General features: G+C 39.6%; 1 pseudogene; it reads right to left on the bottom strand.

Annotated features, from left to right (window-relative positions):
• Window positions 1–829: 829 nt before the first annotated feature.
• Window positions 830–982, bottom strand: LOC111762047 (U1 spliceosomal RNA; annotated as a pseudogene).
• Window positions 983–13,016: the final 12,034 nt, after the last annotated feature.

Raw genomic sequence — 13,016 nt, 5'->3', positions numbered from 1 at the left:
AAGGCAGGCAAGTATATGGGAGAAAATATTTGGCAATCACATATCAAATAAGGATATAATATCCATGATATATAGAGATCATACAGCTCAACAATAAAAAGACAAACTACTGGATTTAAAAAATGGGCAAAAGATTTGAAAAGACAGTTGTCCAAAGAAGAAATAAAAATGAAGAAAAAAACCCGCATGAAATATTGCTCCACATCAGTAGCAATTAGGGAAATTGAAGTGAAAACTACACTGAGAGAGAATTATGAAAAGATGGTATTAGATTAGGTAGGTAAGACTCGATTCTTTCACAAAAACAATGGAGAAAGTGTCAAAAGCTATCTGAGGGAACAGGGGGTCAGCAAAACAGTACAGTGCTACACAAGTGCCAGGAGGGCAAGGGACAGAGAGAGGAAGAACCCAAAACAATAAATGGCAGTTACCAAATGCCTGCAATGTTTGGGCTGGCTCCCCTCCCCACCCCAAAGATATTAAGCTAGGGTAAAACACCTGGTTCACTGCAGCTGACTGAGTTGGGAACATATTTCTTCCTCCTTTTCAGCTCATTCAAGGCAAAATGGATAAGGAGGCAGGAGACTTTTTGTGAATTTGACCAGCAAAGCCCCATAAGAATTTCAGCTCTAGATAGACCAAGACACAGGAAAGCCAAGACCGAAACACTTCCATGGAATTATGTGGTGTTGAGTGCCATCTGCCAACATGTCTGAAAATTGGATGGGAAAAAAAGTTTCTACTTCTCTCTGTATCCTAACCACTGGGAGAAAGTCTACACCCATTGGTGGACCCTTTTGATAACCTAAGCTGGGTGATTTTTTTAAAATGGGAGAACACAAATGCAGTCACCCACTACCACAAATTAGGCAGGAGATTTTCCCATACTCAGAGAAATCACACATCCAGAGTACAATTGGTAGACCTCACCCTGGGAAAAAACACCTTCATGATCTTTGTATCTCTCCTGCTAGGTAAGTATGGGGTAAACAACATAGAATAAGTTGAAACAAATAACAAAGAAGAGCTGTGAAAAAAAACATGGAAGAGAGAATTTGGTCATCAGAGTAAATTCACCGACATATTCAGATAGATAGACATCAGCAAATAATCACAAGCCATACTAGGAAAGAGGAAGAGATGGCCCAGCCAAAGAAACAAACTAAATGACCTGAAGAGATACAGGACTTAAGATAATTCATAAGTGATAATCACACAACTCTCCTAAATCAATTCAAAGAATTTAAAGAAAATATGACTAAAGAAATAAAGGATATTAAGAAGATACTGAGTGAGCATAAAGAACTATTTGAAAGCCTGCAAAGAAAAGTAACATACCTTATGGGAATGAAAGACATGATGGATGAGAATAAAAAGATATTGACATATATGAGCAGATTTTAATTGCTCTAGGGCAGAATTAGTGATTTCAAAGACACAATATCTGAATTGAAAAGTCAGGAGAACAGAAAGAGAAGAGAATGGAAAAAATGAAACCGAGTCTCAGAAAATTGAATGGAAATGATAAATGTTTACATACATTGTCAGCGCTCCAGAAGGAGAAGAGATTGGAAATGGGGGGTAAAGAATATTTGTGGAAATAATGATTGAAAACTTCCCAACCCTTCTGAAACATAAAGATCAATATCCAAGAAGGACAATGCCTCCCAGAAAGAATAAATCCAAATAAACCTACCCTGAGACACCTACTATTCAGAATGACAAATATCAGAGATAGAGGATTCTGAAAGCATCAAGAGAAAAGGAAAGCAACACATACAAAAAATACTTGAAAAGATTAAGTGCAGAACCCTTATCAGAAACCATGGAGGTTCCATATCTGGCAAAACTGTACTTCAAAAATGAGGGTGATTTCAATGTTTTAACAGACAAATAAAAATTGATGAAATATATTACTGGAAGACCAGAATTACAAGAGATATTGAAGGGAGTGCTGCAGCTTCCAAGGAAAAAGCAATGGTGAGATTTCCAGAAGAGTATAGAAATGAAGATATTAGGAAGGGTAAAAATTAAAGTGTAAAAAGGCAGACCATAGAATGATATTCTGAGGGAAACAAAGGACAAAATGGATGATGTAAGTAATGCCTTTATAATAATAACATTAAATGTTAATGGCTTAAATTCCCCAATCCAAAGACATAGACTGATAGAATGAATTTAAAAATATGAGCCATCTATATGTTTTCTACAAAAGACCCACTTCAGATATAAGGTCAAATGTAAAATGTTAAATGTAAAATGTTGGAAAAATATATTTCATGCAAATAGTAAACAAAAGAGACTGGAGTAATGATATTAGTATTGGACAAATAAATTTCAAGCGAAGAGCTGTTATAAAGGATGAAGAAGGTCATTATATATTTTAAAAGAGGCCATTCACAAAGAAGAAATAGCTGTATTGAATATTTATACACCTAACCTGAGTGACCAAAGATACATGAGGAACACAGTGGTAAAACTGAAGGGAGAAATAGATGCCTCTATAGTAATATGTGGAGACTTCAATACACCTGTCTCAGTACTGGATAGAAAATTAGGACAGAGGAGAAATAAAGAGTGTGAATAATATGATAAATGAACTGGACCTAACAAACATCTATGAAGCACTGCATCGCCAAACAGCAGGGTGTACTTTACTTTTCTAGTGCTCATCAATCGTACTCCAAGAGAGACAATTTGTAGGTCACAAGACAAGTCTCAATAAATTTATAAAGATTGAAACTATACAAAACACTTTATCTGATATTGGAATGAAGCTGGAAATCAGTAATGGATGGAAAAAGGGAAATTCTTAAACATATGGAAATTAAACAACACACTCTTAAATAATCAGTGAGTTAAAGAAGAAATTAAGAGAAATCAGCAAATATCTTGAGATGAATGTAATGAGAACACAGCATATCAAAATTTATGGGACACTTCAAAGGCAGTGTTAGATTAAAAAAGAGGAAAGACCTAAAATTGAAGATCTAACTGCACACTTGGAGGAACTAGGAAAAAAGCAACAAACTAATACCAAACCAAGCTTCTTTCCAAGTAGGAAAGAAGCAAAAAGAAACACAGATTCCCTAACACAGATTCCCATGCCGCTGACAACAACAGAAGTGGACAAAGAAGAAGACACACCAAATAGGCACAAAGAACAGACAACCAGGGTGGGGGGAGGGGAAAGAAAGAAATAAATCTTTAAAAAAAAAAGAACAAAGAAACAATACAGAAAATAAGAAAACCAAAAGTTGGTTTTTTGAGATCAACAAAATCAACAAACCCTTACCGAGACTGACAAAGAAATACGAGAGAAGACACAGATAAGTAAAATCAGAATTGAGAGAGGGGACATTACTAATGATCCTGCAGAAATAAGATGATACTATGGGGGCAGTGGACTTGGCCCAGTGGTTAGGGCGTCCGTCTACCACATGGGAGGTCTGCGGTTCAAACCCCAGACCTCCTTGACCTGTGCGGAGCTGGCCTATGACCAGTGCTGATGCGCGCAAGGAGTGCCATGCCACGCAGGGGTGTCTCCCATGTAAGGTAGCCACATGCGTAAGGGAACCCCACGTGCAAGGAGTGTGCCCTGTAAGGAGAGCCGCCCAGACTGAAAGAAAGTGCTGCTGCCTGCCTAAGAATGGTGCCACCCACATGGAGAGCTGACACAACAAGATGACGCCACAAGAAAAGAGAATCTGTATTCCCATGCTGCTGACAACAACAGAAGCGGACAAAGAAACAAGATGCAGCAAATAGACACAGAGAACAGACAACCGGGGTGGGAGGGAGGGGAGAAAAATAAATAAATAAATAAATAAATCTTAAAAAAAAAAAAGAGGATACTATGAACAACTGTATATGAAAAAAACAGACAATGTTGAGGAGACGGATAATTTCCTACAAACATATGAACCACCTATATTGACCCTGGAAGAATTGGAAGAGCACAACATATTGTTAGAGATTGAAACAGTTATCAAAAGCCTTGAAAGGATGAAAAGCCGGAGACCAGATGCCTTAACAGGTGAAATTACCAACCATTCAAATATGATCTAATACCAATCTTGCTCAAGCTCTTCCAAAACATTTCAGAAGGAAAGAATACTACCAGACTCATTCCATGAAACCAACATCACCCTAATACTAAGCCTAGATAAAGACATTAGAAAAGTTTTAAAATTCCAGACCAATATCTCTAATGAATAGAAATGCAAATATCCCCAACAATATACTTGCAAACAGATTCCAAAAGCACATTCAAAGAGTTTCAGACCAGGAGCAAATGGGTTTTATCCCAGGTATGGAAGGGTGGTTCAATAGAATAAAATCAATTTATGTAATAAACCATATTGATACGTTGAAGAAGAATAATCACATGATCCTATTCATTGATGCAGAAAAGGTATTTCACAAAATACAACACCCTTTCTTGTTAAAAACTCTTGAAAGATAGGAATAGAAGGAAGCTTTCTCAATATGGTAAACTATAGATACGAAAAACCTACAGCTACCCTTGTACTCGATGGGAAGGACAAAGCTTTCCCACTGAGATCTAGAACAAGACTGTAGGCCTACTGTCACCACTGTTACTCAATATGTGCTATAAAAAGACAAACTAAACAATTAAAAATGGGCAAGTGACTTGACAAGATAACTGTCTGAAGAAGAAATACAAATGGCAAAGAAACACATAAATAAATGATTCAACATCACTAGCAATTAGGGAAATGCAAATTAAAACCACGAGATATCATTTCAAAACTATTAGATTGACTGCCATAAAAAGTCAGAACCTGTAGATGTTAGAGAGGAAGTGAGACAGTGATGCTTATTTACTATTGGTGGGAATGTATAATGGTACAGCTACTGTGGAGGACTGTTTGGCAGTTTCTAAGGAGGTTGTATATAGACTTGCCATATAACCTGACAACATCATTACTAGCTATATACCCAGTAGGACTGAGAGCAGAGACACAGACATCTGCACACCAATGTTCATATTAGGATTATTCACGATTGCCAGAGGTTGGAAACAACCCATGTGTCCATCAGTTGATGAATGGATTAACATTTGTAGTATGTGCACATGATGGAATGTTATGCAGCTATAACAAGATATGAAGTCATGAAGCATATGACAACATGGATGAACATGGAGGATATTATTTTGAGCAAAGCATGCCAGACATAAAAGGACAAATAATGTATGATTATGCTATTATGAACTAAATATATTGTGTAAACTTAAGGAGTTAATAATTAGAATACAGGCCACCAGAAAATAGAATGAAGACAGAGAATGGAAAGCTGTAGGTTAATCTGTGCAGAACTGGTAAAAAGGTTGTTTGTAAATCTTAGAAAATTAATAGAAATGGTGAGAGAACATCATACTGTTTGTAACTAGCAGAGCTATTACATGGGTTTGACAGTGGTTGAAGGTCCAAGGTCATGTACATTACTAGAAGGAAAGCTAAAAACTGTAAAATGGGACTGTGTAACATAATAAAACCTCACATAAAACACGAATATGGGTGATATTGCATGCATAAAACTGTTTTTACAAAATATAAATAAAAATAACCTAGAAAAAATGAAAAAGAATAGCAGCTATGTGTGGCAGGGGAAGCATAGAGAGATTGGGAGGTGCTGAGATTGCTTTATTATTATTATTACTATATTATTGGAATAATGAAATTGCTCTAAAAATGACTGAGGTGATGAATGCACAACTATGTGTTTCTACCAAGTACCACTGATTGAATATGTTGGATCGATGTATGCTTTAGTAATATGTATCAATAAAATAGATTTGTTTAAAAAAACTACAATGAGGTATCATTTCACACCTATTAGAATGGATACTATTAAAAAGTGAGAAATCTCTCAGTGTTGGAGAGGATGTGGAGAGACAGGAAACTTATTCACTGTTGGTGGAATGTAGAATGGTACTACAACTGTGGGAGACTGCCTGTCAGTTCCTAAAGAAGTTGAACATAGACTTGCCATGTGACGTGGCAATGTCATTACTAGCTACATACCCAGAAGGCTGAGAGCAGTGACACAAAGAGACATCTACCTGCTGACGTTGATCATGGCTTTATTCATGATTTCCAAAAGTTGGCAACAATCTAGGTGTCAATCAACTGATGAGTAGATAAACAAACTGTGGTGTATATACGTGATGGAATGTTATGTAGCAATAAGAAAAAATGAGGTCATGAAGCATATGACAATATGGATGAATCTATAAGACATTGAGTGAAGCAAACCAGACACAAAAGGACAAAGAGTGTATCATTGTGCTATTAAGAACTAAATATAAGGTCCTGAAGATTCGTCCATGTTATCCCATGTGTTAGTACTGTATCCCTTCTTACAAATGAGTGATATTCTATTGTATGCTTATTCCACATTTTGTTTATCCATTAATTTCTTTTTAAAGTGTACTAACCACTGAATGGTAAATATAATAACATTCAATTTACTTTTATTTTTTATTTTTTAAAGACTTATTTTTATTTATTTCTCTCCCCTTCCCTCCTGTTGTCTGCTCTCTGTGCCCATTCACTGTGTGTTCTTTTGCATCCACTTGCATTATCAGGCAGCACTGGGAAAACTGTGTCTCTTTTTTGTTGCATCATCTTGATACATCAGCTCTCTATGTGTGTGGTGCCACTCCTGGGTGGGCTGAGATTTTCAAGTGGAGTGGATCTCCTTGTGGGGTGCACTCCTTGCACAGGGGCAGCACTGTGTATGGGCCAGCTTACCACATGTGTCAGGAGGCCCAGGGGATCGAACTCTGGACCCTCCATATGGTAGATGGGTGCTCTATCAGTGGAGCCATGTCCGCCTCCCATATCCATTTATTTCTTGATGGGCATTTGGGTTGATTCCAACTTTTAACAATAGTGAACGATACCACTATGTACATTGGTGTGCATTTATCTGTCCATGTCCTTGCTTTCAATTTTTCTGGTTATACACCATACTGTGGAATTGCTGGGTCATATGCCAGATCTACAGTTAGTTTTTAGAGGAACCATTAAACTGTCCTCAACAATCACTGCATCATTCCACATTCCTACCAGCAGTGGAGGACCAGGTTTCCTGTTCTTCCACATCTTCTCCACCACTTGTAGTTCCCTGTTTTTCAATAGCTGCCAGTCTAATGGGTGAAAGATTATTATATCATTGCAGTTTTGATTGGCATTTCCCTAATAGCTAGTGATGTTGAGCATCTTTTAATGTGCATTTTAGCCATATGTATTTCTTCTTTGGAGAAGTGTTTATACAAATCACTTGCCCATTTTTTTAAATGGGTTGTCTTTTTATTTTCAAGGCATAGGATTTATTTATATATGCAGGATATTAAGCTCCTATCAGATATATGGTTACCAAATATTTTCCCCCATTGAGTAGGCTGCCTTATATTGATTGAAGCAAGCCAGGTATTGAAGGACCTCACTGATAAGAATTAAGCAAATTGAGCAGACTCACAGAGCTAGATTTGTAAGATATGTTTACAAGAAATAGAAAGGGAGAAGAAGGTTGTTGGCCAATGCCCATAAGGTAAAACTTATGATAATGTGAAAGTTTGTACTTGTGCAGTGAAGTGACATGACAGGGGTGTAGGGATACTAATGGGTTGGGTGGTACAGTTTTGACAGGTGGGTAGGGTGGGTAAATGTGTTGAATGGTCCATGGAACTGGAGAGAAGGTTGGGGGAGAGAGCTGGTGAACAATGGGGATTCGTGGGTACATAGCTGAAACTACAATGCGGGGAAAGCTCTTTTGGCAATATGACAAGAAAGGGTTACTAGTTTAGGGTCTTTTATGGGGAGGCATTTGGGTCAGGGCAGGCTTGTTGGGAGTGTGCAAGGGATCATTTTGCCATAGTGTGTTATATCAGTGGGTGGAAACTCAAATAAAGAGTGGGAAGGAGTTGGACTCCCATCCTAGGGAGGTCCATTATGTTCTCAAATAGAGGGACAGGAGTCTCTTGAGAGCATGGGTGGTGCCTAATAGGGGAGGACAGACCAGTGTGTCAAGCCCTCAGTGTTGCTGCAAACAATTATGAATCTTGTCCTTCAAGGAGTGAAGCTTGGTGGTCTCTGTGTGCCACAGGGGAGGGGTAGGGAGGAATAGAATAGATGAAACAGGGGATGTTTTGGGGCAACAGAAGTTTTCTAAATGATCTTGCAATGATGGATACAGGCCATGTTAAACTTCATCAAAATATATAAAAGTATATGGTCAAAAATGTAAACCATAATGTAAACTATTGACCATGGTTAGTAGCTGTGTTCATCAGTTGTAAGAAATGTATCATCCACATTTAAAAAGGTTTTTAATATGGGAAGAGGGAAAATGGGCAGGATGTTGGGTAAATGGGATCCCCTGTATTTTTTATGTGACTTTATTGTGACCTAAAACTTCTTTGAAGACAAAACAAAAAAAGGGAAAACACTATGGGAACAAATGGAAGAAAAAGTCAGTGTACATATAGGACAACAGATCTTACAGTGATGAAAGGAAAAATATGTCAAAAAATTTTTTTCTTAAATATTTTTCATTATTTTTTAATCCCAATTTTTATTATGTTTTTAATTTTTAAAACTTTCTGAATTTTCTTTCTTATGTTTAAAACTATCAATATTATTTCATTTTCTTATTAATTGTATTTGGCTACTTATTTGCTTCACTTTTGAGAAGTTGTGGATCACAGAAGGGTTACAACTGTGGCAGGGGAGAATCAGTGGGGCAGGGTGTCAGTGATGGGAGATACATGGGAGGAGGTTCACTGGGCATAAATATAAGGTATATAAATGTATTTAAAGGTTCATGGGGCATGGCCACAGTGGCTGGAGATTCACACAGCAACCAAAGAATATCAAATGCCCATCCTGGGGAGCTCTGTCACATTCTTTCCTGGAGCCCCAAATACAGGGGCAATGACTAGTGGAGGAGAATGGTCCATTGATGGGCCATTGATACTGATGACTATGATTATGAACCTTTGCTTTTGAAATTGAAACTTGGCCTAGTATTGTAGGATGCCTAAGAATTACCTACAGGGAGCCTCCTTGTTGCTTAAATGTGGCCCCTTCTAAGCCAAAACTCAGTTTATAAATGTAATAAATTACCCCAAGGGAAATGACTCCTGGGGATGAGACTCTCTGGCACCCAGGGATTGCTACCAAGTACCAACAAACAAAGCAAGTGGGAAAAAAAAGCCCTTGACCAAATGGTGGAAAAGTGGAGACAAATGAGTTTATTTGCTTAAGAGACTTCAAAGTTACTTGGGAGGGAATCCCAGAGGTAACATTTATGCACATCTCAGCATGATCACATAGACTGCCAAAGTAGATACTACCCAAATAGTGGGGCTCCTGAGGGCTCTGGAGACATCCAGACACTATAGTCAGGGCAGATAGCTCAGGAGTTTGGTTCCTTGCCAGTGGGACCTACTTTGCAATTTATGCTCTCCAGTGTGACAGAGTCAGTCTCCCTTGTGGTTTCCCTACACATGGATCCTCTGTCCTTCTGTTTGAACTTATAATTAGTACTGAAGTTGGTAGGTATGCCTCTAAGAGACATAAATTTCTGGGCTGCCTATGTGCTAGCCTAGCCCTGAATCTTAAAAGAGTTACAACACCTCTTCTCCAGTTCATTGGACTGACCCAGGACAAGTAACAAGGAGAAGATGAAGGAGAACCAACATACCAAGGAATCAAGAGTGCCTACAACTGCAGACAAGAGAGTTCCATGCACTGGCTGTACAGAATTCAAGCTGTACAGGATTCAAATAAAGGTGGAGTGGGCATCACCATCCTAGAATCCTCAGGATTGGGGAATGAACTATGGACTAAAGTAGATTTACTCTATTCTACTCTAGACCTTCTGTAATTCTAGCAATGGAGGAAATATTGATGTGGAGGCAGTGGCCACAGGAGGTTCTGAGGGTAGGGAGAGGGAAAAACAGGTGTAATATGAGAGCATCTTCAAGACTTGGGAATCAACCTGCATGGCATTACAATGACAGACACAGGCCATTATATATCTTACCATAAGCTACAGAATTGAGTGGGAGAAACTGTAAAGTACAATTCAAACTATAATCCATGCTTAGTGTCAATGCTCCAAAATGTGTTTTCAATTGCAATCAATGTACCACACTAATCAAAGGTGTTGCTAATGTGGGAAAATGTGGGAGGTGTGAGGAGCAGGGCATGTGAGAATGCCCTATATTCTCTGTAACATTTATGTAGCCTAAGTATCTTTTAAAAAGTAAAAAGAGTATAAAGTATAAAGAAGTATAAAGAGATTGGAAGGTGTTTTTTTGTTGGTATCATACCCAGAGGAATAGATTCATTTACAAACATAATCTTTTCCTTTTGGGGATTTATAAATAACCTCAAACAGCCACATACTGACTGTAGCAGTTTGATATGGTTATGAATTCCAAAAATTGATATTGGATGAAGTTTGTGGTCTGGCTTGTATATGGGCATGATTAAGTTATGATTAGAGCTTTGTTGGGTCATGTCATTAGGGTGTTCAGTCCCCACTGCTTGGTGGGTGGGGACTCACAGATAAAAGGCATAGCAAAGGACAGAGTTGAGGGTGTCTGAAGTTGGAGTTTTGATGTTGGAGATTGATGCTGAAGCCTTAAGCTGGAGTCCTGGGAAGTAAGCTGACAGAGGAAAGAGAAGCAGCCCCAGGAAGAGAGGAACCCTGAGCCCAGGAAGAAGCAAGCCCTGGGAATAAAGGAACTTTGAATCCAGAGAGAAGCAAGACCCTGGAAGGGATGAACCCAGGAAGCCTGAATCCTCACAGCTGTCAGCAGCCATCTTGCTCCAACACATGAAAATAGACTGGTGAAGGGGAGCCAGTTTAGCTTAGTGGTTGAGTGCTGGCTTTCCACATATAAGGTCCCAGGTTCAATCCCTGGGCCCTTTAAAAAAAGAAAACAAAAAAACCCACACAAAAAAAAAAACAACCCAAACAAATAGACTGATGAGGGATGTAACTTATGCTTTATGGCCTAGTATCTGTAAGCTCCTATCCCAAATAAATACCCTGTATAGAAACCAACCAATTTCTGGTATTTCACATCAGCACTCCTTTGGCTGACTAATACACTGACTTAAGACTTTTCTTTCCCATAATTAGAAAGTAGTTACAATATGGTGAATGAGACTATTAATGAACTCCAGGGAAGGAGATTAAACAGCTCTTTCAGTTTCTAGCTGTGCCGGCAAGTCAGCGACATGCTCAGAGCCATTTCTCAGCCTTGCCTCCCCTCCTCACCTTGGTGTGCAGAGGCTTCATGTCTCCATTCTAGAACCCTGGGAGGTCATAGGTCTAATGGAACAGCCTGAGCACACCTTGAGACCCAAACAGGGAACAGAAGCCCCAGCTGCTTCTCAGGGTGGGAACTGCACAAAGGTTGTGTGATACTTGCTTCATCCTCAGGGGCAAGGCCCACTCCCACTGGATGTCCTGCCTCTCCAAAGCAAAGCTGTGTGTGGGGAGCTGACGTCCAACAGGCTGACCTCAGCTGTGGACTTTCTCGGGGGACTGGCGAAGAGGGGTCTCTTCCCGGGCCCTTTGGGTGCTCTGTGCTGAAGAAGTCATAAAGCAGTCAGTGCTGGAAAAAAAAAAAGAGTCAGTGTTAAACCAGGCAATGCTGGGCAGTTACTTGGGTGCAGATTTGGCTTAAAGAGTCAGTGTCAAAGCCAATGCACTCACAGCCATCCAGGCTTACTGAGCCAAACCATTTCAGAGATCACTGAGCAAAGACTGCTGAGAACTGGACAGTGAGAGGGAAAGGCTTACCACAAAGTCCAAATCTGTGAATACTGAGAGGTTTCTTTTCTCAGGTCAAATAGCTCTCCTAACAGAACTTAACAAACACCAATCACAGGAAGTTCTCATCAAGAGGGCATTTGCTCTAGAGAAGGGTATATATTCTATTTTTCCCCTGTTCATTGGTGAGCCATTACATTAATTCTAAGTATTCCTTTTTACATTTTATCAAAATTATTTTCATGCTTTAAATCTAAATCATGAAAACACGTCATGGAGTTTCTATCTTAAATGATGGCATCTTTTCTTTTGAGAATTATCTTCTAAATATTTTAATGACATTCAGATTTTTGAAGATTGAAATTTATCAATGAAATATTAGCAATTCCTTAATTTATCTTGTGAAGCTATTGCTCTTATTAGGATTTTTCTTTCTGGTAATAATCAACTTGCAAAACCTTGGCACTCTTTATAAAATTTAATATGTTCAGCAATTCTCCTCAATCTTTCCAGGATTGTGCCATTTCTGTGTTTCATAAAATTTTATCACTATTTAAAGTAATACATCCCTGATCAATTTTTATATGAACTTTTCTATTGTATTGAATAGAATCTTCCTACTTCTCATACTGGGGACAAGAATTTTCACATCTGGGACTTGAAAGAACTTCTTGACCTGAAGACATGATAATAAGAAAATGAAGTCAACAGTTTGCCAAGCTTAGGCCAAAGCCCTCTCTAAGCATCAACTTGTTTTAGCCTTCAAAAACTGCATGAGGCTATTGGGGGAGAGGTGCTGTGGGCGGGAGGGGAAGGTCTGTGGGAGCCGATCTACTCGCGGTCGCCGCGCGGTCCAGCTGGAGCCCGGGACACGCGAAGCCCGCATCCAGGCGGCGGTACCAGCCGGAACCGATCCCAGCTGAGCCCAGCCGAGCCCAGCCAAGCCCAGCCAGGGCGAGTCGAGGTCCACCGAGCCCAGCCCACTGCGCCCATGTGAGCCCAGCCCATGCGAGCCCAGCCCAGGTGAGCCGAGCCCTGTCCGGCCGAGCAGGGACCAGATGAATGGAGCCAGATGAGCCCAACCGAGTGAAGCCCTACCGAGCCAGGCCCAGCCGAGCCGAGCCCTGATGAGCGCAACTGAGCGGAGTCCTGCTGAATCCAGCCGAGCTGGGCCCAGTCCAGCAGAGCCCGGCCGA

Source organism: Dasypus novemcinctus, chromosome 6 (genome assembly GCF_030445035.2).
Source record: "Dasypus novemcinctus isolate mDasNov1 chromosome 6, mDasNov1.1.hap2, whole genome shotgun sequence".
Taxonomy (NCBI): domain Eukaryota; kingdom Metazoa; phylum Chordata; class Mammalia; order Cingulata; family Dasypodidae; genus Dasypus; species Dasypus novemcinctus.
Note: the sequence above shows the minus strand (reverse complement) of the source record. Positions and strands in the feature narration are given on the sequence as shown.